The sequence below is a fragment of the Solenopsis invicta genome, chromosome 13 (genome assembly GCF_016802725.1).
Source record: "Solenopsis invicta isolate M01_SB chromosome 13, UNIL_Sinv_3.0, whole genome shotgun sequence".
NCBI classification, from domain to species: domain Eukaryota; kingdom Metazoa; phylum Arthropoda; class Insecta; order Hymenoptera; family Formicidae; genus Solenopsis; species Solenopsis invicta.
Window position 1 is genome coordinate 6,296,148 of NC_052676.1, and position 18,811 is coordinate 6,314,958.

Consider the following 18,811-nt stretch of genomic DNA (forward strand, 5'->3'; position numbering starts at 1 on the left):
GGTCGATGCCGCCATATATTTAAAGTATTATAAGCTGGTATTCATAGTCGATTCTTATTTCAAGATCGTTTTAAGTAACGTCTTAAGATGCTAATACGTTTCTCTGATTGGTTGATGGCATCTTAAGGTGATACTTAAGACGATCTTAAATATAAGAATCGATTATGAATACCGGCCATAGTTTACGTATGATATTCAATAAAGTTTTGACATAATTATTTTTCCAATACAACAAATTTCGTAATTATGTGAATTACAAAAATGTTTATTTTATTTGTTAAAAAATTCATGATCTATGATAAACAATATTAATTAAAAAAATATATATATATATTTATTTATGTAATAAAAAAACATTAACAAAAGTTATGAACAATTTAAAAGTGTTTGCAGTACATAAAGAAATATCTACTATAAAAATGAAAATAAAAAAGAAAGGAAAATATTTAAAAAACAGATAAAAATTATTACAGGATTACAGAATTAAAGAATTAAGTGTTACGAAATAAAATAAGTTTGGTTAATTGATGATGTTGACTAATTAGAATAAGTTCTTTATTCAATTTATTTGAGTGTGAAAACATTTTTAATGTTAAATATTGTTTACATATTCATTATTAGTTGTTAGTTCAACACGATGTGGAGTTGCTACTCCAACTTCTAATTCATCGAAGCATTTATTGTCTAATAGAAATACATCTATATTTAATACAAATTTTCTTATCACTCGAGTAACAATTTCATTGTGTATACCCTTTTTTAGAATTTGCGTACGGTCGTTTTTTATTAAAAAAAAATTTCTTTTTAAACAATCTTATAAACACTCTGCGACGCATATACTAATTCTCCATTATTTTTTAAATTGACTAGTATTGTATATGTTGCTAATTTATTTTTTTCATCAGGTTTTTGAATAATGTTTTATACAAACACTACATTTAAATATTTTTTCGACTATCTTAATTGAAATTCAATTTTATTTTTGTGGTTCAAAAATAATACAATTAGAATTCGGTGATGCTGAAATACAATTCTTTACTAGTAAACTTTTCATCACAGATGTAATAAACTGCATGACATTTGGATTATTATTCCATGAATTTCTTTGTCTTACTTGAACACAAAACAATCATGGTCTTGGCTAAACTTATAAGTCATTAAGTATTTCAACAATGATTCAAGTAAAATATTTTTAGCAATTTGCATAATGGATTTTATAGCAGTTGCAAAACCTATAATAAAAGTTTTTCTTCTTCATATGAACAATAGAATATCAGGTTTATGAATTTTTAACGCGTACATATAATTTATGTGTTCTTTTATTCTTTCTTGCAAATAATTAATGTTATTAAAATATATAGGTTTTTTAAACCCTTTCGTAAATGGAAATTTACAAAATTATTTTTTAATAAATCTTTAACCATTCCATTTAAATTATTAAGAATTAATTCCATCATGTTTAAGAAAATTCTATCTGTATTTACCACTTTTATTATGTTAATTATTTTATTAATTTATGTATGTATACATACACAGTTGATCGTGTAGTAATTTTTTTTTTTAGCAAACGATTATATTTATATATAAATACTTGAAGTCTATACATAAACATTTCAGATAAAAACAGATATTAATTACAAATGTCGTAATTATAAATGCTTGATATTTTCCCAATTAAATAATAGTATTTTAATAAAATATTCTGTAATGCCAAAACATGATGTATCACATTATGTATCATCGATACATTTCAATGAGCAAAACAATGTTTTTTAATACTTTAAAAAAATAATACTTTAAAAAAGTTCTTAATATAAAGCTCATCATTATGTTCCGTTAAGCCCATTCTACAATAAGCTATTATGCGCGGTCTACAATGCAGTCGTTAAGATGTTACGACTCTGCGACGGACAAATCAAAGAAGAAAAAAATCATATATCCCCACCATGGGTTATCAGCAGTCCATTCTGTATGTCGTTGTCATTATGCATTTCATGTGCGGTAGGCTGAAGTCCCACATGATACTCTTATTGGCTGGATGTTAGCCGAAGTCTGTTACTGGCTGTGGCATGCTACACTAGCGCACCCATACGGGCTACTTTAGTTACTAAAACCAGCCGTTGGATACATGGTGGAAATAACAAGGTGAAGCATTGCGCATAATGGCGACAGCGTGATGTGGTAAACCAATCAGAGCGTGGTACAATTTATAGGCGCACATTTAAAATCTGAATTGGTTATAGAAAATAAGATAATAATACAAAATAGGTATGCCGCCTTGAAAATCAATGAAATTAGGCTTATTCGACGCGTTTTTACACAAAACAAAGGAATCTGGCAGAAAAAAGTATCGCTTTTCCCCGCGAATCGAGTTATATATTAATCGTTAAAGTTGACGACTATTCAGGTTAGAAAATCGTATCATACCGACAACATCTTTTTTAACATCGCGAATTGCGAATAAAAATAACTTTTTTAAATAATAATTTTAAGTAATAATGGACTTAGGAGAAAGCATGATGAAAAAAGTTGTACAAGAAAATGTAAAAATCAATAAATATATATATTTATCAATAAAAATATATTATCAATATGTCAAAAATTATAAATCGTAAATAAAAAATCATAAATCACAAATCAAAATTATAAATCATATTTTATCAATAAAAATATATTTTCTTTCAGTCTTTACATTGTGACCAAAAAGTAACGAATAAGTGAACATTGCGTTTACTGATCTTCAACTAGGAAATAAAAGTCATAGCATGCCTTGTTCGAACACGAATTTTATGCTCCACATAATATAAGTAAAAGTGTTAAAAACAAATTTAAACATAAATTTTACTACTTAAATGATAAGTTTTTTTAGATTTCTTATGAACCGTATTATTATTTTTAATTCTAATATTTAAACTTTTCAGTCTTATATACGTTCGTGTTCGAACGAGGCATGCTATGACTTTTCTTGGAAAATCACTTTTTATTTCATCGAGGACTATGTCTGTGAGTTTGTCAAAAATATATGGTTCCCTCGACAAGTCATTGCCATGAAACTTAGTAAACGCAATGTTCATTTTTTTTCCAATTTCAATAAATTCGTTTGTAGGATATATACATCCTCCTTTAGATATAAGCGACAGCCAATCGTTTCTAATTTGAACCGATCTTGTTGGATCCCCAAGATTTGGGTGCGTATGTCGAAATCTATGCGCGACATAACCGACTATATAAATTAGGCCCTCGTTTTCCACAATATCTTTGGACATTTCTTGTTCAAAATTCTCCAGCAACTGCAGCTCGTCATTCGTCGCCAGGTAGTTTTGCAGAACTGTTGTAAAAAAAGCAAAAAAATTCTAAAAAATGTACACATTATAATTTATTATTATTAGTCACTTCGGCTTCACAATATTTATATACTTATATACGTCGAATGATGCAGCCCAATTTCGCAGTGTGGATTCGCAAGGCAATGGCATTTGTTTTACTTCTCGCAAGTATTTATACGTTCTACCACTCAATGATCGGAGAGCAATTGCAGAAGATATATCCTCGGCTGACCAAGTAATTCTTTTTCTATTTTCTGCAAACAGCTTTGTTATTTGCCCTGGTGTAAAGATTGAATTTAATATTGTTGCAGTTCTTTGTTCTGCTCTTCTATTCTTGTCTATATCTTCTGAATTTGCTTCATTTATCGAAATATTTATTACATATCGAAATATTTATGTTAATACGAAAAAATTGAGAGTGCCTCTTCATTCTCTAATATAGATAACTTTTCTGAGTAATCACTGTACTTACAGAGTTCAGTTCTAATTATTTAATTGGCAATTTTGTTAAAAATATCTCTGTTAGTTTGTGGAATAAATTAACAAGAATAACAATTACGGGACACTTTGTATAATGTTAGATATTTTATAAGAATATCAAACATAATATTGTAATCTTAAAATATCACCAGATATTATGCAATTGTTTGTCTTAAGACTCAGCGAACATAAAATCTCTTTTTAATGTACATGATTTTTTTATCAAGACACATACGTATATTTTATTGCAAAAACAAGTTTAATATTTCAAAATAAACTTCATTTGTATCACGATTACAAATGTGATAAATGTCAAATTTGATAAAAATTAAAAATATCAAAATTAAAAATATCGAAATGATTTTCATCTATTAAACACTTTCATGTCTCAACATTAGTATTAGTTAACAATAAATTCAATTGATTTATTGGGAGTACAACCATCGCAATCTCCAAAAATGGAAAAGATATTTGTCCATTACTGTTTGAACGAATAGTCTGTTTATTTCCAAAAATTCCGATATTTTATTGCGTGATAATAATAAACCATGATCTGATTTTTGTTCAAATCTACATAGTCATATAGATTTGTTAAAACTTACTTGTCTAATCCTCAAAGTAATTAGCTGGTTTTATTTGCAGATTATACCGTTTAGTGCATCATCACTGCCCAGAAAGATTTATCTAACAATGTTGTCGGTATCACCAACATTCAGTCAAAATTAGCAAACGTTCTCGTAGATGGTATGAAGGGCACCGTGCGATTAACAGCTGCGGATGGAATTAAAAATGGTGTAATTAATTATCATTTTTTTAAAGCTGCCGTAACAATCTTTATTGCACAGACATATAACAGTTACAAAATTATCTTTAATCTAGCTCACTTGAAATAAGGCTCAATCACGGATCAATTTATGATTCTGAATACAGCCCTAGGTGTTTGAATATTGAAGGGAGACACAGACACATCTTATAAATGTGATTATTTCTATGCATCATGCTATGCGTGTTGTGACAACTGTTTACTACTGCATTCATCACTTTTGTTAAATTTAATATTTTAAATGACAAATCTGTGAAAAGTTTAAAGTTGTAGTATATGTTAATTATGTGTTTTTTTAATGCAATTATTTACACGTTTATATTTGTTAATGGTGTGTAAAGACACTTTTAATTTTTAATTCTTTTCTATTCATGTCATCAAATGTATCTTTACCGAGAGTTGGTGATGCCAAGAATATTGTAAATATATCTCTTTGAATGATGATAATGCATTAGGTGTTTGAATACTGAAAAAATAATGTGTTAACGACAAATTACAGTAGTGCATAAAAATGTCACGTCCCGGAGGTCGAATCTTCCGATTCCGCGCGTACCTCGGTCACGAAGAAAAGGGGTGCTCTCTTTTTGAGTTTACTTGCTGGGCTGGCAATAACTCGGAATGTCGAAAGCTAGGCTTGATGTGAGAAAAGTGTTTAGACACGGACACTAAGGGGACAATTGGTCGTCTAATATTTATTGAGAGTTAGGTAAGTTTCCAAAAAGCTTCCTGGTGGGGCTAATTCTCCAAAATTTATTATATTACTTGTGGGAGATTTTGGGCATGATTCTGAATTTTCTAAGTTTACTGGGGTTACTGAGGACCTTGCTGATTCGGTAGTTGGTACTATTTGAACTGACTGTTTCCTTATAGAAACCAAAAGAGGTGAAGCAGTAGGAGGAGCTACGGGAATTATCCTCGTAGTCTGAAGAGACTCTGGCGACTTTATACAAACTTTATCTTTTCGCGCAATTATTAATTGAGGTTCGGTGGGATGATAAAATTTAAATATCGTATTTTCAAAATTAAATGAGCCTGTGGCAAGTGCAGTTATGATTATTCGTAAGCATTCGTTATTTGTTTCAAGGATGTGATTACGTAATATACTAGGAATTTTCTCGTCTACGTCTCTGATTTTGTTAACAAAATTCTTTTGCGTTTTAAAGAAGTGATAGTTTTGGAACTAACGAGGCGGTGGATTTACATGAACTTGGATGGGTCATGTAAATGTAACGCATTTAATCTAGCTGATAAGGAGTGAGCACGGAAGTAAAAGAAATTGACATCAATAATCGTTGGTTAAAAATAGTTCACACAATATTAATTCTCATTATTATACACGTAAGCATGATCGGGGATAATAGAAGATTTAATGTGCATAAAACATTGGTTAATGCCACTACGATTACGAATTGAACAAGCTACAGACATTACAATTGCAACAAGTTCCATCACTAGTTAACAGTTTCTGATTTGTGCCTTCACTTTCCTGGCCTCGTCGTTCAATATATCTTTTAATACTGAGAACGATGTTCGCTTTTGCACAGCTGACCTGAAATAATTCAATTCTGGGCTTTACCTTTAATATTACATATTTTCTGTCAGTATATCAATCTGGAACTGTTAACTGGTGATAAAATAAAAACATCAATATCAATTAATAAAATAATGCACGTACTTACCGAATTGCTCCACGGAGGCCGTTCTTCGTTGATGATGTCTCTTTGTCGCTCTCGAATCGCACATTAATGACGATGCCACTACTTGACGTACTGACCTGGGAGTGGGGCGTTCTTTAATATATTCTCTATCTCTAAATCTAGTTTGGGGAGCTCGAGTGTTAGGAGTGGGGATGCAACAGTAGAAAGAGGTTGAAACTATGGGGTGGTAAAGTAATGCAGGATCTACTTCTGAGAAGTCTACTGGAGTACAAGATTTTATTTCAGGGAATGTAATTAAGGGTTGCACCGCAGGGGTTTTGTTATTTATTTTTGATGATTCCTCTAATTCGGCAAGATCGAGAAGACACTGGTCGATGGTCTCTCTATAGAAACCTTTGGATTCAAAGTCTTCTATGGGATAAACGTCGTATTCTTTACCGGGGGAAGTCGATGGGGGTATATTTGTTCTTTTTTTCTTTATTAGGAGAGGCCATGGGAGTAATTCTTGTTTTATAGGTTGTATATTTTCATGTTCTTCTTTAATCTGCTGTGACGAGCGATTTTGTTGCAGTCGTCGTCGGTTGCAGTACTGTATGCGTCGTTTAAGGAGTTGCTCTCCGCGGTTGCAGTATCTGTTTCCTCATTGTAGGGTGGTTTGGTTTAAGTTTGGTTAAAGTAGAAACAGTCATTATTAATGACTATGCACACACACACACACACGCACACACACACACACACACACACACACACACACACACACACACACACACACAGGATGTCCATTAATGGTTGTCCTCACGTTTTACCGTAGGAGTTGACCTACCGACTTGCATTTGTAGTTCACTAAACACTCCATAGATGTTAGATGCTCGGTTACAGGACCGAGTTAAATGTACAAACACTTGGTAAAAATTTTTCTCAGATTTTTTGTAATATAACGAAGTATGCAGTTTTCCCTGATAAAAACTTTTTTCATAATTTTTTATAAAATTTTTCATAATTTCTCTTGTCACAAATTCATAAGTAATTATGTAAACTTATGAGAAATTGTTTTCAAATTTTTTCACCAAAACATAAAATATAATGTCTCGATCAGAACGATCCTATTAGAAATTATGAAAAATTTTTCAATTTATCTAATATTTTTTCTCAACTTTCCAAAGAAATATGAAATAAGAAATTTCATAATTTCTCAGAATGCTCGCATGTGAAATTATATAAAATTCTTCAGATTGTCTAATGTTTTCTTACATTTTTTCCAACGACCCTTATGGAAAAAAACTACAAGAATACGAAAAAATTACTAGAATACTGTTGAAAAACTGCAGTTTTTATATAGTATATCAATAATTTTTTCGCATTCTTGTAGTTTTTTTTTTAAGGGGAGAAATAAAAAATTTATAACTTCTCAGAACGATTTCATAATTATGAGAAATTTTTCATATTTTATCATATTTTTCTCAAAATCTCCTTGGCTAAAGTTTTTCTCATAAAATTTTTATACGAATTGGAACATTTTTCGGAAATACATACAATTAAAAATACCTAAAAAGTTTATATCTTTTCTTAGAACTTTTTATGCATTTGAATTCTGAAATATTCTGATTTCTCATTTCACAATTTTTAAAAAATACTTCTTTACTTTTTAGAGTTTATAACGTTTTATAAAAAATTATATAGATGTTCCGAAAAATGATACAAAAAAATCTGAGAATAATTTTTACCAGAGGTCTGTACGTTTAACTTGGTTCTGTAACCGAGCGTCTGACATCTATGGAGCGCTTAATGAACACCCTCTATAGTTTGTTGCGCGTACATTGATGCATACATACGAATAGTATATAATAAAGAATGCAATAACTCAAAATATCTGTAGCGGGATTCGGTAACTCTTAACGACAGCTAGAAATATCGTTACGTGTTGTCGCGCAGCACAGAAAATTCAAAAGAATAAAAAAATTCAAATTTATGTCATGAATTCTAGGTTCAATTTAAGACAAAAAGAAAATTCTGCATTTCAAAATAAAAGAGAACTCAGAATTAATAACATAAACCTGAATTTTTTAAAAATTCTGTGTGCTATTTGGGTAACTATAACAAGATAATTATTAACAAAATCTTTTATGTTCAAAATATATAAATTATTTACAAGGTTCAAATTATAACTAATGAACCTTGAAACAATCTCAAAATATTTGAATGTAATAATTATAAATGTAATAATTATAAAGTAATAATTATAAAGTGTAAAATTAATCAAAAGATAAATTACAATACCTTTAGAAACTCACAAAATTTGTTTGTCAGTACTTGATCCTAGGGCACGTTGAATGGTCGCAAAATTGCTCGTTGAGCAACAAAACTGTTCAATAAGAAATTGGCCGCGGAACTCGTATGCTCCGAATTCCGAAAAATTTACTTTATATCTAGCATTAAACGCTAGTATCCGCCTTTTATACCTCGCTGACAGAGTTGCCATTGAGGCGCTGATTTGCAGCCACACCGTGGTGGGAGTAGACATGGTGTGCCAAAGTAAGAGCGTCTCTCTCTAAGGGTGCTTGTTAGGGTGGGGATGCAACAGTAGAAAGAGGTTGAAACTATGGGGTGGTAAAGTAATGCAGGATCTACTTCTGAGAAGTCTACTGGAGTGCAAGATTTTATTTCAGGGAATGTAATTAAGGGTTGCACCGCAGGGGTTTTGTTATTTATTTTTGATGATTCCTCTAATTCGGCAAGATCGAGAAAACACTGGTCGATGGTCTCTCTATAGAAACCTTTGGATTCAAAGTCTTCTATGGGATAAACGTCGTATTCTTTACCGGGGGAAGTCGATGGGGGTATATTTGTTCTTTTTTTCTTTATTAGGAGAGGCCATGGGAGTAATTCTTGTTTTATAGGTTGTATATTTTCATGTTCTTCTTTAATCTGCTGTGACGAGCGATTTTGTTGCAGTCGTCGTCGGTTGCAGTACTGTATGCGTCGTTTAAGGAGTTGCTCTCCGCGGTTGCAGTATCTGTTTCCTCATTGTAGGGTGGTTTGGTTTTAATCGCAGGTGGCGACCAGATAGGTCACGAGTAGGTTAATTTTATTGCTTTTATTCTCCCTAGGAGTGAGTCGAGTGTACGCAATTAGCTCAAGTTATATATCGAAAATGAAATTGGGCAGAGGTTCCTTTTAGTAAAATTCAAGAATTTTTCAAACACTTTAGTAAATGCTTGAAAAATTACTAAGTTATCTGAGCAAAAGAAAAATTTGGTTAGGAGGACATTTTAAGGGAAGGGCTATCGTGAATTTTTCTAACAGTTTAATAACCGAGAGAAAAATTATAAGTTATCTAAGGATAAAAATAAAAAAATAAATTTTACCAGGGGTTTGTTAGGAAGGGCTTTCGTGAATTTTCCTAAGTCTTTAATAAGCTTAGAAAAATTACAAGTTATCTGTAACAAAAGTCAAAAGAAAAATCGGGACTTTATTTTAGGAAATTGCAAAATTGATTGGGGGATGTTTTATCAATCCTAATACTGACACGTTTAATTATTAAATTTATCAAATTAAATTTGTTAAATTTCATAATTAAAACAATAAATTTAATAATTATAATTTAAGTGTTATGGATACGGATAAAGCGATAAAATTTGATTATGGAGTCGACTCATATAACATTAGAATGGCTTGGAAAATTGTAGTGTAATTTATTACGACACAACAGGTACTAATATTGCGAAAAGGAGCATCTTACGAACGCGATTATTTCTACGCATCATGCTATGACTCGCGTGTTAAGATGTGTGTTTTTAAAGATTTTACGATGTTCATTTTGTGTGTGTTCTGTGCTTTTCTTATTCCGGAACGATTCAAGACGCTTATCATTACGCTCTTCAATAATCTGAGGCGGACACTTCCACGTGTTTCTTTGTTAGTAAAAACTAAAAATACATTACATATATATAATATATATCAAAGTAATATAGTTGTAGAAGAGCTAAATTAAACACGTATACACTAATTTTCTGTTAATTTTGTTGAACATTGTTTCGGGCGCCACACTACGATAGTGTGATTGCTAGATGTCGTGAGTGTACTGTTTAGGTAATTCATCTGCAAAATGAAAAAATTGAAAAATAAAAATATATATATATATATATTTTTTTTTTTTTAATATACATATACATATGGGGCATTCCATGAGTGAGTGAGCCACCCATTTTGAAAAATGTGTCAGATTTAAATCAAACTTACCAAGATTAAAGGTTTTAACGGTATAATTCTCTGTGTAAAATCTTAGTCTCTTAATATGCCTAGTTGAGCAGTTACAAGAACAATAATTTTTGGGGTTTGTCATTGTCTGTTTATCTTTATCTATTTTTTTTGGTTGGAAAGCGGAGTTAATAAAATATGGTTAGTACTATCGTCTCATTCTTGGTTTCTTTATTGATATCCCAATATACCACTGTTGCTTCTAGCAAAGCATAACCAATCGCTAATTCTTTTTCGATACCATGACCTGCACCTGCATGACCATGAATTGCTCGGAAAATTGGAGCGTAACTTTATTGCGACACAACAGGCACCTATCTATGCATCTGTAGCAGAGTATTGCTCTATCTACGTAGATTGTTAGTTCCTCTACCCATCGTTTCCATAGCGCTGTTTCTTTTTTGATTGCGACGTAAGAAAATTTTCAGAATAGTTTGTCGGGTCTTGCTGAAATGAAAGTTTATATTTAATACGTGGAAAGCTTTGAAGTAGACATTTAAAGCTTCTAACGTAGATTCCATCATAATGACGTCCATTCTGTGATTATTTTTATGGATTAACTTGCATGTTTATAATTGGCAATGGCGTGTAAACAAGATTGCAATTTATTAATTTTTTATGACAACTAATGTATCTTGAATGTTGTTAATGATATCGACAACAATGATAGATATGTTTCTTTGGATGATTTAGTAGATCTTTGAATACTGAAAAGATATTGATATATTAACGAGACTTGGCGGTAGGGCTAAATGAGTGGGTAAAAGTTATATTAACTCTTATATTGACACTTTCAATTATTAAATTTATGAAATTAAATCCGGTAAATTTAATAATTAAAACAATAAATTTAATAATTATAATTTATATGTGTATTATGGATATGTATAAAGCAATTAAATTCGTTAAGGAGTCGATTCATGTACAATTAGAATTGCTCGAAGAATTGGAGTGTAACTTGATTACGACACAACAGGTACTAAATTGCGAGAAGGAGCATCTTGAAACTTACACACTGTGACTTGCGTGTTATGACAATCCTTCACGACGACATTCGCCACTTGATAAATTTAATAATTCAAATATCAAATTGGTGAAATGGTCAAAGTCGTAATGACGTCCATTGTGTGATTCTTTTTCATTCACTTGTATGTTTATAATTGTAAATGGCGAGTAAACAAGATTGCAATTTATTAATTTTTTAAATCAAATCTTTACGATACATGACAACTAATGTATCTTGATTGAAGATTGTTGGTGATATTGACAACAATGATAGATTATATTTTTCTGGACGATGATGATGTAGTAGAAGTAGGTCTTTGAATACTGAAAAGATATTGATATGTTAACGACACTTGACGACAGGGCTAAATGGGTGGGTGAAGTTAACCCCCTATGCTGATATATCAATTATTAAATTTATTAAATTAAATCCGATAAATTTAATAATTAAAACGATAAATTATAATTTAATAATTTAAATTTATTTGTATTATGGATATATCTAAAGCGATTAAATTCGTTAAGGACTCGATTTATGTACAATTAGAATTGCTCGGAAAATTGAAGTGTAACTTTATTACGACACAACAGGTACTAAATTGCAAAGAGGAGCATCTTGAAACCTTACTTTTTTCAATTTCCAACACTTTTTTTCAAGAATTTATTATCTCTTTTAGATGCCTCTAGCTTCTCGACAGTCAGATTTTGGCCTTCTTGCCGCAGAGATTTTGGCTAGAGACCGAGAGACAAAATGTTTGTAGCACTCATGTGTGTTTTCTTTCAAAACCTCAATTATATGTATTTACTTAATTCTAAGAGGGGCGAATTGTCGCATCGTCCAATCGCTTTAGAGATCTATCAATTCCCCTTTTAGAGAAATTTACAATCCTGATTTCTTCGTTTTTATCGTTCGTTTGCTTAAGACTCGCTTCTTATATTCGTTAATGTTAGTCATTCTTCCTTTTCGTGACGAGATGTCATTTAGGCAGACAATGCTAGGTCTATAAATTTTAATTTTTAGTTTTGATAATTTCTGTTAGACGTCTCGATTCAATTTTATCTTTTGTCATCGAAGGACTTAAATCAAAGTCAAGTATTTTTCTTCAAATCCTGCCTTTGGTCTGCCTTTACGGATCATTTTGTATTTTGACGGGGTTACTTCGAACGATCGCTCGAGTAATTCCAACACTTTTGCACAGTTTACGTCATCCGTTAAAATCTTTATCTTATTGACAACTTCGTCCGTTAATGCCGATTTTAAATAATGCAGTTTATCTATGTCCGACAATTCTGCCTGCGATCCGATTATATTACTAAATGTTCTTGAACGATAGCCAGTTCTTGCATTTGCCGTCGAATATCGGAAGCGATGCTTTGGGTAATTTGAGCAAATATTGCTCTTGATTTTGTCAATGCACGATTTCTCCTTTTTGTTTCTACCTTAATAATCTTATTGCTTCGGTTGTAACATTCGAGTTATATTTCTTGGAAACAATTTCTACGTTTTGTTGCATTTCTTCTCATAATAAAATGAGGAATATTCGTTATTTGCGAAAAGAGAAATTGTGGACTCCCTGATCGTCCCTCGGATGTAATAGAGAAGTACAATGAACGTAGTGATTATAACAATTAAATAAGTTTAATGAAAAAAGTGTGGAGAGAGAAACAATCCTTTTTAAAGAAAGAGAGAAAAACAAACAAGAGGTGAATAAGTCATTTACTATTTGCTCGTGTATATCTTTTGGTTGGATGCTGAGGCTTGCTCATCGCTGTTTTGATTTAGGTTGCGGATTGATTCCCGGTCTTAATGTAGTTGCTGGTAATGGACTAGTTAGTCTGAGTTCTGGATAATTACCAAAATAATTACCGAGTTGCTCTTCATGGTTGAAGACTTTTTGTTGAAATTCTAACATTTTGTTTTGCTGATTCTCTCGATAGCACATGAATGACGATCGCCCGATATTTTATTCGCCAATATTGCGCGAATAATATATAACACACGAACGCGAATAAAATGCAAAACGCATGCGAGAGTTAGCTCACGACGAAAAAGGTATTAGCATTGCGTGACCGATTATCTGAACACGAATAATTTCTACGCATCACACTGTGACCCCGTTGTTTGTAACATTATATTTAAAAAATTTTGTAGAAATGTATTAAAAATTGTAACTTATCTGCTGACCTTAATAATAATACATTCCCAATAATTTGATAATACCTTGATCTTGATATACTATTGATTAATTTGTTTTTTGATGTACATTACTGTTAAGAGAATTTTGAGATAGTTTTAGCAAATTAGAGATAAGCAAAAGAAAACACAGAATTGCGAGAGAGAACAAAAGCACTGTATTTATTAAATACGTTTGCGCTTGTACAAAATCCTAATGAGATGCGATAGATAGAGGAACTTTCCCACTGATCGAAATCAAGCGATTGTTTGCCAATTATTCCATAATCATATTTTTGAAAGTTCCTGGATGAAATCATATGTCCAGACTTGATGAGTTGTCCATAATGTAAAATTTGTTTTATGGATGCTCTAGCAGGAAAATGTGCGAAGATTACCGGTAACAAAGCCGAGTAAAGTTGCTCAGGATCGTATCCACCTATCAGAAACATCACATCCGAGCATATTGTTTGGATAATTTTATTCGCGCATACATGTGCATTTACCTTTTTGAATTCATCAATATTGAATTCGTAAAATTTCTAATTTCTGCAAAATAATCTCTATATTATAGATGAACTGTGACAGCAGTTGTAAAGGGGGACTCCTTATTCTGCGAGAATATATATATATAGTAAATATTCTTGATGTAATTTTTTATATTTCTCTGATTTGTTTGATCTTCTTCATTAATACTGACATGTTCCTGAAAAATGCAATAATTTATACGTTTATATTTGTCACTGTGTAATCACACTTGTACTTTTTTATTTTTTTCATTAAATCTTTGTGATACATGTCATCGAATGTATCTTTATCGAAAGATGATGGTATTGAGCACAATGTAGATATATCTCTCTGGGTGATGATGTACTGGGTATTTTAATACTGAAAATATAATGATGTATTAATGATAATTTGTGGCAGGACTGAATGGGGGAGATTTTATTAATCCTTATACTATTATATTTAATTATTAAATTTATTAAATTATGTTTGGTAAATTTATTAAATTTATGTTTGGTAAATTTAATAATTATAATTAAGTGTATTATGGATATGGATAAAGCGATAAAATTTGTTAAGGAGTCGATTCATACACAATTAGAACGGTTCGGGAAATTGTAGTGTAACTTATTACGGCACAACAGGTGCTAACGTTGCACGTAGGAGCATCTTACGAACACGATTGTTTCTACGCATCACGCTATGACTCGCGTGTTAAGACAGTTGTTCGCTATCATATTCATCATTTTTGATGAATTAATTAAAATAAATCGGTGGAATATTCAAAGTCTTAGTTGTTTCCCCCCCCCTTTTTTTTATTATTATTATTATTAGGGCAATAGCTTATACGTCTGTAATGGCGTGTAAGCAAGATTGCAATTTATAGATTTTTTTATCAAATTCTTTTGATACATTTCAACGACTGTATCTTGTTCGAAAGATGTTGGTGATATCGACAATAATGATAGATATATCTCTCTGATGATGATGCACTAGTTGTTTTAATACTGAACATATAATGATGTATTGACAATTTGCGACATGACTGAATGGGTGGGGGCAATTTTATTAATTCTTATGCTATTACATTTAATTATTAAATTAATCAAATTATGTTGGTAAATTTAATAATTAAAACGATAAATTTAATAATTATGATTTAAGTATATTATGGATATGAATAAACCAATAAAATTTATTAAGTAGTTGATTCATGTTCAATTAAAACGGCTCGGAAAATTGGAATGGTTGGTCGGACAACGTAGAACGATGGATGGTCCAGGGGGTGATCTTGAGGTTTATTACAAATTAATAAAATATTTAATAAAAAATTATAACATACTTGTTTTAAAAAGTTCACTATGAATTTCAGCATAATGTTTACGAGTTTTTTTTTCAAGTTGTCTGAACAATTCTTAAAACAATTCATATCCTGATGTCTTGAGATGCAGCTGCTATTAAATTTAATTGTGATATTCCAACAATTTTTTTTTGTCTTAAACTGATATTGTCCATTTTTTTATTTTCTATAATCTCTTTCTCCTTCTTTTGGTTCTATTAATTTTAGTTTTTCAAGATTTGAAAAATCTTTTTAATCACAAATTTTTTTTTGTACATTTTGCAATTTTAATATTTAAAATGCAATGTAACTTATTACGACACAAAAGATATTACATTAGGGAAGGAGCATCTTACAATTGCGATTATTTCTACGCATCATACTGTGACTTGCGTGTTATAACGATTGTTTGTTACCATATTGCCACTTTTGATAAATTTAATAATTAAAATAACAAATTAGTGAAATGGTCAAAGTTGTAGTGACGTCCATTGTGTGATTCTGTTTATGCATTTACTTGCACATTTATAATTGTTAGTGGCGTGTAAACATAATTGCAATTTAATAATTTTTCTTATTAAATCTTCGGTACATTTTAACGAATCTTGATTGAAGGATGGTGATACTGATTATGAACATTGGTAAATATATCTCTCTGGGCAATGATAATTCATTAAATGTTTGAATACAGAAAATAATGATGTGCTAACGACATTTTGTGGCAAGAATGAATGGATGGGTGAAGACATGAATGATTGACACGTTGAATTATTAATTTCATCAAATTATATTTTGTAAATTTAATAATTAAGACGATAAATTTAATAATTATAATTAAGTGTATTATGGATAAAGCGATACAATTCGTTAATGAATCGATTCACATGCTTTTAGAATGTTTCGAAAAATTATAGTGTATCTTATTACGACACAACAGGTACTAACATTGCATGAAGGAGCATCTTATGAATGCAATTATTTCTTTGTGTGACCATGTGACTTTTGTTCTCATGACAATCATCTCTTTTTATGCGATTACTTACACGTCTGTAATTGTCAATGACGTGTAAGCAAGATTGCAATTTATACTTTTTTTTTTTATCAAATCTGTAGGATACATTTTAATGAATTTATTTTGTTCGAAGGATGTTAGGAGATATCGACAATTGTAAATATATCTTTCTGGGTGATGATGCACTGGGTGTTTAAATACTGAAAAGCTAATGATGTATTAACGACAATTTGTGGCAGTGCAGAAAGGGTGGGAGAAGTATTTTTTAACTGTTATTCTGACATGTTTAATTATTAAATTTATCAAATTAAATCTAGTGAATAATTAAAATGATAAATTTAATAATTATAATTTAAGTGTTATGGATGTGGATAAAGTGATAAAATTCGTTATGGAGTCGATTCATACACAATTAGAAAGGCTTGGAAAATTGTAGTGTAACTTATTACGACACAACAGGTACTAATGTTGCATGAAAGAGCATCTTACGAACACGATTATTTCTACGCATCACACTGTAACTTGCGTGTTACAACTCACAGTAAGATAATTGCTACTTTGTGTGTTTCTTTTTACGCAATTACTTACACATCTCTTATTGTCAACGATGTATAAGCCAGCTTGCAATTTATAATTTTTTTTACATTCAAGTCGGATAGTTTACTTATGTGCGTAGGTAAAATGTTTTCTTACAATAGTGCGTTAGACATGGATTTATTTTGTAATTTGCGCGCGCGCGGTGTCGTCTGCGAAAACGTTTGCTTTTCTGGATCGGTTGTTGGTTGTGTGGCTTGAAATGGAATCGTTCCAAAATTGATTTTAACGTAATATATTTCGTAAAAGAATCGTACGACTCATCGCATATACCGCAATTCATACACTACTATTAACGTAAGTAAGGTCCAGGAAGGCGCTTGCACGCTAATTACCGGTAGCGTTATCGATAATCGTGGATCGTGCGAGTCTATAGAATCTCTCGCATCTTTAACGCTTGTTCCAACATTGGTTTTTGTTTGGGATAAGGTCGTCTTATTCGAGGTCGAACTGGTAAAGTCCGGGTTAGTCGTTGCTAATGGTGGCCTTCACAGTCTGGCTCAGCACCCCAAGACAGGGAATGTCTTCATACAGGTTGTGTGTGTTTGGGTCTAGTGGTCCGTAGAATCCACTATGTCCGTTCACTACCTTTGTCGGTAAATCGGGAAATGTCGGATACAACCGCTATTTGGTTGCTGTCTGAACGGATTCTAACATTCTCAGTTGCAAGAGAAATGGTTCAGGAATGGCGTATTCCTTTTGTTCGGCTATGGCCAGCATCTCTCAATAGTCGAGAGGTTTTTGAAGTTGATCTTAGATTTCAGATCTTAGCATTGATTATACAACAATGGTAGATGTAGCTCTTTGGATGATGATAATGACGCATTAATTGTCTAACCATGAGTACTGAAAGGAGAAACATCTTACAAACACGATTATTTCTACGTACGATACTGTTGCTTGCGTATTATGACGACCATTTGCTACCATATTTGCTATTTTTGATAAATTTAATAATTAAAATGAGAAACCGATAAAATGGTAAAATTCGTAAAGATATGTTTCTTTTTATGCATTTATTTGTACGTTTATAATTATCAATGGCGTAAGCCATTGATAAGCAAGATTGCAATTTATTGCCTTTTTAAATGTCGAACATTCTGTACTAAGGGCGTCATGTTCATTTTTTTTTAAGTCGTATATTCGAATTTTTAACCATACAGTTTACAATTTCCTCTCAATTGCTGTACATTTAATCGCTCTATGGTTTTCTGCACATTTGTGGCACGTTTCTTCTCGTGTACAGTTCTTTGCAATATGATAATATCTCTAGCATTTGAACCATCTTTTTACATTAATATGATTGAATATTGGACACTTTCTCCAGTCTATATTCAATCTCTTTTTTTTTAATAGTATGAAAGAAAATTACCAACTTTCTTTTTAAGAGATGTCAGAAATTAAATCTACTTTAATATAGTCTTCAAATAGATGTCATGTGGTCTTAAAATGACTGATTTTGCTCTTGTTTTAGCATCAGTTAACGCCTTTGAAAAATCTAGCTGTCCATTTATGGCTCCTGGAACCAAAATATTCCATTTCTTGCAGTAGACTAACTTGTAGTCTAGAAATCTGCTGCAGTAGAGTCTTGGTATTCATTTGGTGCAAAATGTTATCTAGACTTGCTGTAAGTGCTA

General features: G+C 31.3%; 1 protein-coding gene and 2 long non-coding RNA genes across 3 annotated transcripts in view; 2 read left to right on the plus strand and 1 right to left on the minus strand.

Moving 5' to 3' along the window:
* LOC105206459 (probable cytochrome P450 6a14) overlaps positions 1 to 18,811 on the plus strand; it is a 193,787-nt gene that overhangs the window by 58,698 nt on the left and 116,278 nt on the right. The window lies entirely within an intron of this gene.
* Positions 1 to 18,811, plus strand: part of LOC120359382 — an 80,878-nt gene that overhangs the window by 25,715 nt on the left and 36,352 nt on the right. The gene's annotated exons all lie outside the window — the stretch shown is intronic.
* Positions 1,846 to 3,906, minus strand: LOC113002694. Its single transcript, XR_003268094.2, has 2 exons — positions 3,418 to 3,906; positions 1,846 to 3,328 (listed from the first exon to the last, which is right to left on the minus strand). It is a non-coding gene; the product is annotated as an uncharacterized LOC113002694 (long non-coding RNA).